General features: G+C 46.6%; 1 pseudogene; it reads right to left on the bottom strand.

Annotated features, from left to right (window-relative positions):
* Positions 1-578: 578 nt before the first annotated feature.
* Positions 579-712, bottom strand: LOC139234266 (U2 spliceosomal RNA; annotated as a pseudogene).
* Positions 713-11,655: the final 10,943 nt, after the last annotated feature.

Raw genomic sequence — 11,655 nt, 5'->3', positions numbered from 1 at the left:
TCTGGCGCTTGCTGGTCCAAATCCCGTGCAAGTCTTTCAAGTCGCTGCTGTTTCCTGCCCCATCGACATACCTGGCGAGGAAAGTCAGCACATCAATGACCGGGATGTGGGGGTTGTACATCTGCACTGTGATAGTGCGTCTTCTCTGCGATGGGATGGTGAACAGTGGCTCCCAAGTCAGCACTGAGCGCAGTGGTTCACTCGCCTCCTTCAAACCCTTCAGGAACTTCAGGCATAGGGTGACGTTCTGAAGGTCACATCAAAGTAACCTCTCTTCGGGAGGTCCTGCAAGGCGAAGATGTCGGCAACTTTCATGCCACATGTTCCCAGCAGCATTTTCTTCACGAACAGGTCCCGGTTGATGGTTGTCTGTCCATCCGCTTTCTTCACCGTCACTCGGATGGTGTTTCGGACGTCCTGGTTCTTGGCTGCCATCCGGGTGGCAGATTCCTCCTTTCGATGTGTGTTTTGGCCAAAACCTTCAATCTGTTGTGGTGCCAGTCCGGCACCTTGGGGGGTCTCCGGGCCTCCGGGCCCCACTGGTCGGTCGACCTGCAGATTTTCCTCTTCTCTCCAATTGCCGCTTGGCCCAAGCCAATAGGCCAGAGCCAGCAAAAGTGGAAAAACGAGTTTCTGCAATCAGTCAATTTGCATATGAATGCCCAATCAACAGATACTACACTTGATCTTAGCCAAAAGGCCGAGAGCCAACAGGGAGTGCCTTTGCATGAAAAGAGCCAGCACTCTTGTTGGAGAGTGAGATGGGCTCAGGGGACTCCTGCACTACCGTCGAGAACAGACCCAGCGAATTGACACCTCATATGGGTTTATCTCCTCTGGGCTCACATATCATAAACATTGAGAGGGTTCTGATAGCTCTGCTGTTTATGTTTCTGTGAGGTGGGTGACTGCTGTATAATGGGTTTTAAACTTAGAGCGAGAGGGAGAAAAATGGATGGCCTGACTCGATCACCACCTCATAAGGTGTATGCCACACATAAGGGATTTATTATAATACAATAACATCTCCAGCGGAGTCTCTCCCCTTCCCGTATCTTCAGCGCACTGTCGCTTCTCGAAGTACATTGATGAGCGATTCCCTCGGCTTCGGTCGTGGCCAGCGTCGTCCCGACAATCATAAGGATCCGTATCATGGTCTGTGGGAAACAGGGTCAGTGCAGTATTTACCCTTTGGCAGTTTTTAACTGAGTAATGTGAAATCACTTCTTGTACTTAACGTCCCTTTTTCCCGGTAACTGAATCAAATAAACCGGGGGTTCAATCGGTCTATAATCGTATGCGTCCCCACCACCTGGCTCAAAGGCATTCTTCCTTTTCCCATAATTTGGAATCATTACTGCGTCTCCCACCTGATATTCAAAGGGACGTACTTTTTTGTCAAAGTACCTTTTAATTTGTCTTTTTGACTTCCCCAATTTGGTGGCCACAAATCAATTGATCGGATCGGTGTGATCTACCACTTGTTCCAGCTACTTTGAACTACATGGTTTCATTATCACGGGACCTGTTAGTGTTAGCTGGTCTGGTGTTCTCAAGAGCCTCCCCGTCATGGCCTGATACGGGGTGACCCCTGTTGTTCTATGAGGTGTGGACCTCATTGCCATTAAGAACATAAGAATTAGGAACAGGAGTAAGCCATCTAGCCCCTCGAGCCTGCTCCGCCATTCAACAAGATCATGGCTGATCTGGCCGTGGACTTAGCTCCACTTACCCGCCCGCTCCCCGTAACCCTTAATTCCCTTATTGTTTAAAAATCTATCTATCTGTGATTTGAATACATTCAATGAGCTAGCCTCAACTGCTTCCTTGGGCAGAGAATTCCACAGATTCACAACCCTCTGGGAGAAGAAATGACTTCTCAACTCGGTTTTAAATTGGCTCCCCCGTATTTTGAGGTTGTGCCCCCTAGTTCTAGTCTCCCCGACCAGTGGAAACAACCTCTCTGTCTCTATCTTGTCTATCCCTTTCATTATTTTAAATGTTTCTATAAGATCACCCCTCATCCTTCTGAACTCCAACGAGTAAAGACCCAGTCTGCTCAATCTATCATCATAAGGTAACCCTCTCATCTCCGGAATCAGCCTAGTGAATCGTCTCTGTACCCCCTCCAAAGCTAGTATATCCTTCCTTAAGTAAGGTGACGAAAACTGCACGCAGTACTCCAGGTGCGGCCTCACTAATATCCTATACAGTTGCAGCAGGACCTCCCTGCTTTTGTACTCCATCCCTCTCGCAATGAAGGCCAACATTCCATTCGCCTTCCTGATTACCTGCTGCACCTTGGCACATTGGCAACATGTTGGCCCATTGAGTGGGGTGGTCCGCGCACACAGCTTGAGGGTCCCCCTTCCGACCCCTCTGGATGACTGGGGGTGGTGAGCATTATGTAATTGTGTTTTATCCCCAGCATTTCTTGCAGGTGGGTAAAAATGTTACCGGTAAAGTGTGAACCCTTGATTGTTGTCCACTTGTACTGGTACTCCCCACCTACAAAACACATGGGGCTAGAACCTCCACTTTTGTGCTTATCGCCCAAAAATGGGCATTATTTCCGACGTGGGTGGGCATTAAAAAAGGGTTTTCAGATTGCCAGTTTCTCGCCCATTCTCAAAGCACCTAGTCTCCATTTTTGAAAATGGGTGTTGCCGCGAGCGATATGAAATGGGCGGTAGCGTAAATATTTTTTGACCTTCTGCCGTAAAGTGTGGCCGTCCTTAGCAACGGCATGGCAACGCTCAATTCCTTCGATTCAGGAGGTCAAGGGTCATCATGACATGCACAGAAGAGGAGACAGAGAGAGAGAGAGGGAGCTCAGAGGGACTGAAGGCATGTCTGGGTGTGGCGTGGCTGCTTTGGAAGGAAGGAGGGAGACTTTAGAGCTTCACAGCAAGTAGGCAAACAAACATTAGCTGTTACCAGCCACATATTTGCCCAAATTTGGCCTATAATGGAGAGAGAGGAGGAGGCATCACAGCACACTGTGGAGACTGACACTGGAGAGAGCAGTGAGGTGGGAGAAGAACACATTGGAGGGCGCAAAACAGCTAGGAGGTTCTCGAACAAGGCAAATGACTCCCTCCTGCAGGAGGTCGAGTCACGCTGGGGTGATTTGACACAGGGAGGGCGCAGGAAGCCCACTCCAAAGGCCTACCAGAGGATATGGACCGAGATAGCAGAGGTGCATGAGGGCAAACAATGCCGCAAACGATGGAACAACCTTGTGGGATCCGCAAGAGTAAGTACTACATTTATTTACATGTACTTATGTATTTATATAATTTGATTTGTAACAGTCATGAGTGACTATCAGCAGATGTGAGGTCTTTCACTTTTACCGGAATGTTTTACTCAAAGCCTGCGGTCGCGCTGAACGTCTTTAGGTAAAGAATGATAATTATCATAATAATCGTGATTACATCTGTCGGTTTTATGTTGTATCAGTCTCTGTAACAGTACCTAGCAATGATATCACGCAATGATCTCATGCCATGTCGTCCTGTCACCTTTTACAGAAGAAGCTATCGACGATGAGGTCTGTGCAGAGGTGAACGGGTGGGGGGCCACCAGTCCCCAGCGACATCACTGAGATGGAGGAGCGGGTGCTCGCACTCGTGGGGAAGCACTCTCGGACAGCCACGGACGCATCTGCAGACCCTGAAGTGATGCCACGTGAGTAAAGCTTACGCCATTGCATGATGTAAAGTGAATAGATGTCACACCCACTCGTATCTGAACAATCATATATGATAGATGATTTCTAAAATTATCCTAGAAATAATGATGGCCTAATGAAAATTATTGCAATGCAAATGTGTTGATGGTCATGAAATGTGATGTCTGCGATGATTTTGAGAACGGTGGTGCTTTTGTCGTGCATATGCTGTGTGTAGCGCTGGACTCGCCTTGTGACCCTAGCACTCCCTTCTCCTCTAATAATCTCATTTGTGTTTTGCAGCTCAGCCAGCTGAGGAGCTCTGATTCTCGCCCGTCAATCCGCTGGGTCTGTTCTCCACGGATGAGAGCGCGTACTTCGAGGAACCTGCATCGCCACGCACCAGAAGCCATTTCACCCCAAGGCCATCTAGTGATCCTCCGGTCATTCCCACCTCTACTCTGGAGGTACTGGCCCCAAACATCTCACCACAGGGCACCCCATTTGTCCCCAGGATGGCGCCGACCCCGCGGAGGTCTCATGGACGCGGCAGCTCTGTTCCACGAGCGTCACATGACAGCGGAAAGATGGTACAGTTGTCCAGGAGGACTGTAGACATTGGAGACCAGCTCATCGAAGCATTGGGGGGTATATCCCAACAGCTGGCCAACATGACCGAGTATATTCCGTGGATGGCGGAGGCCCTGGATGCAATAGCCAGGAACACTGCTGGCACACTCCACCCCTAAGTTCCACACCACCACTGCGAATGACAGATGAGAGCAAGGTCCAAGATCCTGCTTCTGCATCAGAGAATGTTGCCCCCTCAGCACCCCGTACCCATGCAACGACCGCACCTGCCTTCATCCCCCTCAATGAGGCACCGCCTGAGGAGCTCCTCGGCCAGGCACTGTGGAGCGAGGAGGGGAAGGGTTAGAGGTGGGGAGAAGGGGAGGGGAGAAGGAAAGTGTGGTGCATGTCCGCAGGTGATGGCTGTGTTATATCTCCATCTGGATGTATGCAATTTGTTGTAATGTTTGGGGGGAGGGGACCACGCTCCTGCTTTGCATTTGTATTGTGTGTTGCTGGACATGTTGACCATGTGATTAATGTCAATGGTGGAAAACGTGGGGTGTGGGCGGGGGTTGGGTGTTTTTGGCTATGATACTTAATGATTTCGGACCAATGTTGGTATAAAATTTTTTTTATTGAACATAACCTTGTTGCGCATTGTCTCAGATAGCTGCACCATTACACACTGGTGATTCCTTAACATGAAAGGGTTAAATACAACTTAACTTCAATCAACATAAACTTGAACTGGCACCAAGGTGATGGGAACCATTGATGTCTGAGCTGCACACACACAGCAGTGTGTCAGCGTTGTCACTCAAATCTGTGCTCTTTCAAGCAAATCGTTCAGTTATCAGCTCCTCACGAAGAGTCTTGCAGCTATGTAGCCACCACCGGCCCTTTCCTGTGGTCTGGAGGGGGGCGTGGGCATGGTTGCATAGCCAGCCTGATTGTCTGGCCCTAGGTCAGCATCCAGTCCCTCGTCGTCCTCTTCCTCTCTCTCCTGAGGTGGACCATCAGTCCCTTCTGACAATTCTTGGCCCCTCATGATAGCCAGGTTGTGCAGCATGGAGCACACGACCACGAATTTACCTACTTGCTCAGGGTTGTATTGTAGCTCCCCTCCTGAGTGGTCAAGACATCTGAAGCGCTGCTTTAGCACAGTTATTGTTTGGTGACCCCATTGCATTGAAAGTATAATAGCGATTGATCAGAAGCAATGATTCCCTCACTAAAATACACCTGCAGTAAACCCCCAATAGTTCAGAGTCGAAAATATGTATGTTTAGATGTTCACTTCATCTGAGAAGAACTCCAGAGTCAATGCAAATTCCCCCGAAGTTGAGGCAGCCTTTTGAATGAAGTGACCTGCGATTTTAAAAATGCCAGCCGCACCGCTGGCGTTCGCTCAGAACAGTTCCGCTTTTTGTGGGCGTTTTTTTGGGCGAGTGAGACTGTGGGCGAGATGTGTGCGAGATGGTGAAAGTGTCGCTGGGCGATCTCCTGGGCGTTAGTTTCGCCAAATGTGGTCTTTACAACAAAAGAAAATGGGCGGGCGGTATTATTGAATCTCGGCGTTAATTCCGTGCGGAAACTAACGCTGGCCGATATTATGGACGTTGATTTCGCCCACTCTGATGACTCCGCCCCAAAAAAGTGGGCGGGCGGTAATATTTTTTCCCGGTGTTAACCACATGGTGAAAGTAACGCTCGCCGATAAGTTTCTTAAAAATGCCCGTCAGTTTCCATTTTGTGTCAAAATGGGCGATATATGAGCGTTATACGTCATTTCAGCGGTAAAATGAGCGTTAAGTGGGCGTTAAGCATGCAAAAAAAGTGGAGAAGTTCTAGCCCATGATTTAATAGTGTTTTAGCTGCCGTGATTGCAGTGTTGGAGCAGCAGAGGAATGCTTCAATCCATTTAGTGAATTGATCCACCACCACTAGGGCATGCTGAAAATTGCCTTGCACCTGTGGAAATGGCCCAATGAAGTCTATCTGGAGGTAAGTCCATGGCCCTTGAGGTAGGGGCATGCTTTGAAGCAAGGCTCTGTTAGTGCATGCAGGAGGATTGTGCTGCAGGCACGGTAGGCATCGTGCCAGATATTGGTTGATTGTTTCCCTCATGGAAGGCTACCAAACTGTGGATGCTACCATATAGAAGGTTACCAGGGCCGAATAGTGCCCTGCTGTGAGGGGGGGGGGCGGGGGCAGGAGGGCAGGAGGGAGGGGAGTGAAAGAGGGAAAGCAGTTCCTGACCCACCTCTGGTGGAACACACACCTCCGGGCAGGTGTTTGGTTTTCTTTTGAACATCAGCAACTGCTCATCTGAGTCAGGATCAGTGGCTAGTATGGTATTGGGAGCCCAGGCTGTTGATTGAGGAAGGGATCTGCCTTCCTAGTGCCAGATGCTTACAACAGCATATGCCAGTATTGTTGTTGCAGGGATTTTATATCTAGGTGATCTTTTGGGAAGGCCTTGCTAACAGCATTACAGGACTCGACAACTATATCCTCTATCTCCCCATCAATCGCAGCGTCCTTGGCTGCTCGGTCTGCTCTAGAATTTCCCTCACTATGTGGACCCCCTTTTCTATGGGCTGCTATCTTTCCTATGGAGCAGGGCTGGGATTGCTGTTTAAGGTATGACCAGAGCAGGCGTAACCAGGGCCCATGGTCCAGCGCCTTACCGTCTATCGTACGATAGTCATTTTTGTGGTATAGGGGCAAGGAGAGCACGGTGTTTATAGCATAGGCACTATCTGACCAAATATTCATGGGTCTATCTGAGGTTTCCTTCACAGCAGTTAGAAGTGCGGCGATTTCTACATATTGTGAAGAATATCTGTTGTATCTTCGCTGGATGGTTCTTTCTGGCAATCCAGTGACAATTCACAGCCTATCCGGTGTGAGGGAATCCTTCAATGTGGTATGAGGACCCATCGATGTAGACATCTGGTGCACCCTTTATGGGCTCTTTCTGCACAGGATAGGTCTCAAAGTTAATCAGGGGTAACGGACATTCATGCGGGTCCCCCTCATAGATCAGAAATTGTGGCAGCAATGTGGTGGGTTTGGAAATGGTATCAATGTCTCTTTCCATAAATTTCAATGTCCATTTGCTGAGTCGTTGCGAGGAAACTTGAGAATCTCCAGGTTTCATCAGTAGTTTCAGAGGTGTGGGTCCGCTGTGCAGGATTGTAGCCTGTAACCCAGTAATAAAGGTAAAGTGATGTACTGACCAGGAGATGGCCAGTAGGTGGCGCTTGCATGTGGTATACGTCTTTTCTGCCCCCTGCAGGATTCGAGACGCATATGCAATGGGCCGTAGTCAATCAGCTCACATTTGGCACAGAACTGCGGTGAGGCTTTGCTCTGTGGCCCCGACCTCTAAATGAAAGGGCTGCATGGGATCGGGAGGGATCAGACATGCGGCCTGTATCACTGCAGTTTTTAATTTAGCCACGGACTGGTGTGAGCATCAGTCCATGTCGGGCGAATGTCATCACCCTGCAGCTTTATCAAATCATGCACTCTGCAAAGCCTGGGATAAAGTTCCTTTGGTACCCCACCAAACCCAAGAATGATCGTAGGGCTGTTTTGGAAGTGAGTAATGGCAGTTGTTGTATTATCTCCACTTTGTGAGAGTCAGGGGAACGATCGCTCTGGAGAAATGGACACTCCTAGAAAGGTGACCCATTCTTTTACTAATTGAGCCTTACGGGGATTCACCTTTAGTCCCGCCTGAGCCAATAATGTCAACAGTTCGTGCAAAAGGGACAGATGCTCCTCCATGCTGTTGGTTGCCAGCAGTAGGTTGTCTACGTACTGCAGCAAGCAGGTAGGGCAGGAAAAGTCTTTTAAAATTGCAGCCATTCTTATGTGAAAAATCGTTGGGGCATTGTGGAACCCCTGAGACAAGCATGTTCAGGTGTAGTTCTGGTCCTCAAATGTGAACGCACATTTTTACTGGTCTTCCCTTTTAACAGGGATTCCAGAATCCATTAGCACTGTTGAGGATCAAGAAGTACTTGGAACCAGTAGGAATTTGAGATAATAAGGTGGGAGTTTCTCATACTACCGGTGAGCAAGCTGGTGGTACAGAATTTAATTTTCTGTAATCAATAGTCAGTCGCCAGCTGCTATCAGGCTTTTTAACCGGCCATGGTCGAGAAAGTGCCTGTCCTAATAACACCCTGCTCGACTGTTGTAGGCATTAGGCACCTGCTGAATATATCTAAACTCATATAGGTTTAAAGTGGCCACATATAAAATGGCTGCCCAAGCATGATGGGAACTCAGTTAGTCAAGTAATGAACTGGGGCTGACCGAGCAATGACCCTGTGAGGCCCACTATCGGGGATGCCTTGGCTCATCCACTTGAGACAAGATAACTATAACGAACCATTATAGTACTGGTGTGGAATGTCCTTGATTAAGGACTTCACACAGCAGAGTCCGAGGAACAGAGATAAGGGGGGGCCCACCTCACATAACGAGGTCATTAATCAGCCCGAGCTGACAAAAAACAAACATACAGCCCCTGAGATATCAGGGGAATTCTATTGGGTTAAAGAAACCTATATGTAATCTATAATCGTTATGATTGGATTGTGTCCAGCCGAAGTGGGCTGAGTAATTGTAACGAACTATTGTAAAACATATAAATATCGATGAATTTCTTTGTTCGTTGGAGAGAAGTGCCTGGATCCAGACCTGAGGCTTCCTCCCCGCCGGCGAAATAAAGGCCGCATTGGCGTTGGAACCGACTCTGAGTGTTGAGTGATTCTTCCGAGAAAACATTCACGCTAACACTGGCGTCACGAACAGGATTTCGAGGTCACTGAACGCTCTTGGAGAAACCGGGTGAGCATACCTTAAACAAAATTTTATAACGGGTGCGGAAGGTGGATGCTGGTTGATTGACACGAGGAGACGGTCCAATATCTCAAACACCTAGCCTGAGCCTGAATTAAGAGGACTTTAGTCCCACGTGACGGCCAGGAACTAAGTAGGTGCCGGGAACACACTTGGACCATGGGAACATGATACTGAAAGACATCTTCCGGACCCAGTAGTGTGATTTGAAATATACCCCGGTGTAGAACCAGGCGGTGTGCAGCGACTAACGGAATCCAAACCTGTGAACAGGGTCGGACCAACAGGCAGAGCGGTGGTAGGTAGTCGTTAAGGATACGTAGAGCACTGCGGGAATTGCTTAAACGCGTTTTAAGAATTGTATAAGTTTGTGTAACAGCAGAACTTGTGACCTGACAGTAGCCAGGAGACGGTCTACTACAAGTTACGCTAGGTAGAATGCGGACCTCTGAGAGTAGATTCCTAACGGTTCTAGTCCTACCCAGGAATGGCCAATAAAGCAAATAACCTCGAGTGGGGACGAGAAGGGTCCCTTACCCGCCACCTGGCGGAAAAACAAAAGAAACTAATCGAGAAAATGATTAGAGCAGGATGGGATCCTCAGGACCTGCCAGCGAATCAAAGGGAATGGTGGGAGAAGGAAAAGAAAGATAAAAATGAAAAGGCTGTGGTCTTGATACTGCGAGCCCACGTAAAATTAACAGAGGAAGTAAATCAATATGTAAGAAGTAAAAAAAAAAACCTGATAGTGATTATCTTAAGTGAAGTATGGATCCAAGAATAGAGCCAGCTAAACAATAAACTTTGTTGAATGAAAAGAGATTATTGTGAATGTCTGTCTAGGAATAAGATAAAGAACAGAGAAGGGAAACTGTAATGCCTTTAAAAAAAAAGAAGCCTGTGTGGGTGTGTCGAGGCTGCAGGCTGGGGAAGTAAGGTCCCATTTTTCCTTTGTGTAAAACCTTGACGCGAAAGCTTCTAGCTCAGTAAAGAGATTTCTACATATGCTGCGTCAGAAGCTAAAGCTTAAAAAAAAATTTAATTTCTGAGATACTGTATCACAAAATTGAAGTTACAGAGCAAAAAATTAAAGTTTTTGATCAGCTTCTGAAACAGAAGTTAGGCAAAAAAAAAAAAAACAGTATTACCATATTTGACATTTTGTAATTCAACAATAAATATAAATTCTACAAAAGGGGAGCAGAAATTAGGATGGGAACAGTGAAGAATTAATTTTGTTGTGAAGCTTTCAAGTACCACTGGTTAAGAAAAGGCACAACAAAATGCGATACATTTAAAACAAAAAGATAAATCTGATCTCTTTTAAAAAAAAAGAAATAAAACTAAAAGGTTTGAAAAAAGATGTAACGTACTAAATAAGTGCTGAAAAAAAAAGTGTTTGTGATGGAAAAAGACATAACTTACTAAATACTAGTTGATGTTTGCTGTGAAAAAGATATTGGTTTAATTGGGAAAAGGAAAAAAAAATTGGAAGAGGTAAATGATTTTAAATTACGAGAAAGTTTCACTGCAGTTTGAAAAGATTTCCAGAATAGACGGTGTTTATCAAGAAAAGTCCCGAACAGCCTAAACAAGCAGGAGGGTTTTGAAAATAACCGAGGAGAAAAGATCTAAGCAATGCGAACTCAGAAATAAAACACAAGATTTGCCCAGTGAACGGAACCGTTAAAAAAAAACGAAATGTTGGAATGTATACAGCTTGTGTGAAAATTGGATTTCAGTCTCTCATTTAAAAAAAAATCTTTGGCAAGTACTTGAATTAGAAGTTTAGAAAATTTGGAGTTTAATCTAAAATGCTGTCTTTCCCGATGAGAAGATTTTTATGACCACTTTACTAATGATTTCTGCTGTTTTAACGGATTCCTAATTTCTAAGCAAGTTTTGAAGGCACAAAGATTTGGATGATTATGCGAAGTCACATAATGACATCAGGCCTTCTTACAAACCTGTAAAGGAGTTAACCCTTTCCATTGACAACTATTTTACACTGGACCTTACTAATTTGAATTTCTTACTAAAATAAAGAAGACTCACCTGACGGACAGAGGAAATGGTGGGACAGTCAGAATAAAAATAAAACAGAACTCGCTGGTCAAGAATTAAAAGTTAAGATAAGCAGGCTGGAAGAGATTTTTTAAAACAGGACCAGACGGATAGTGCAGTGTGCAGCCATAGCACCATCACCTATGGCAATCGAGCCAATGTACCCCACGGTGGGTAAGTGTAGTCCACAAACCCAACCTAACGGTAAAGCAGACTGGGATGTTTGGAGGAATAGTGGTGACATTGGTGTTGATTGGAGTTTGGATAATATTTAGATGGGTCATCGTGCAGGCTCGAGCACAGCAAGCTCAAATACAAAACCGACGGCAGCCCAGACAGGGACATGAAGTGATAGAGATGGTACGACTATAAAGAATATGGATAACCTAATCCTTACCTCCGATTCCACAGAGTGACAGCGACACAAGTAGACCAGAACCTAACACCTGGTGACGACCAGGCTGTCT

Source organism: Pristiophorus japonicus, chromosome 21 (assembly GCF_044704955.1).
Source record: "Pristiophorus japonicus isolate sPriJap1 chromosome 21, sPriJap1.hap1, whole genome shotgun sequence".
NCBI lineage: Eukaryota > Metazoa > Chordata > Chondrichthyes > Pristiophoridae > Pristiophorus > Pristiophorus japonicus.
The sequence above is the reverse complement of the archived record's forward strand: the minus strand, read 5'-3'. Positions and strand labels throughout refer to the sequence as shown.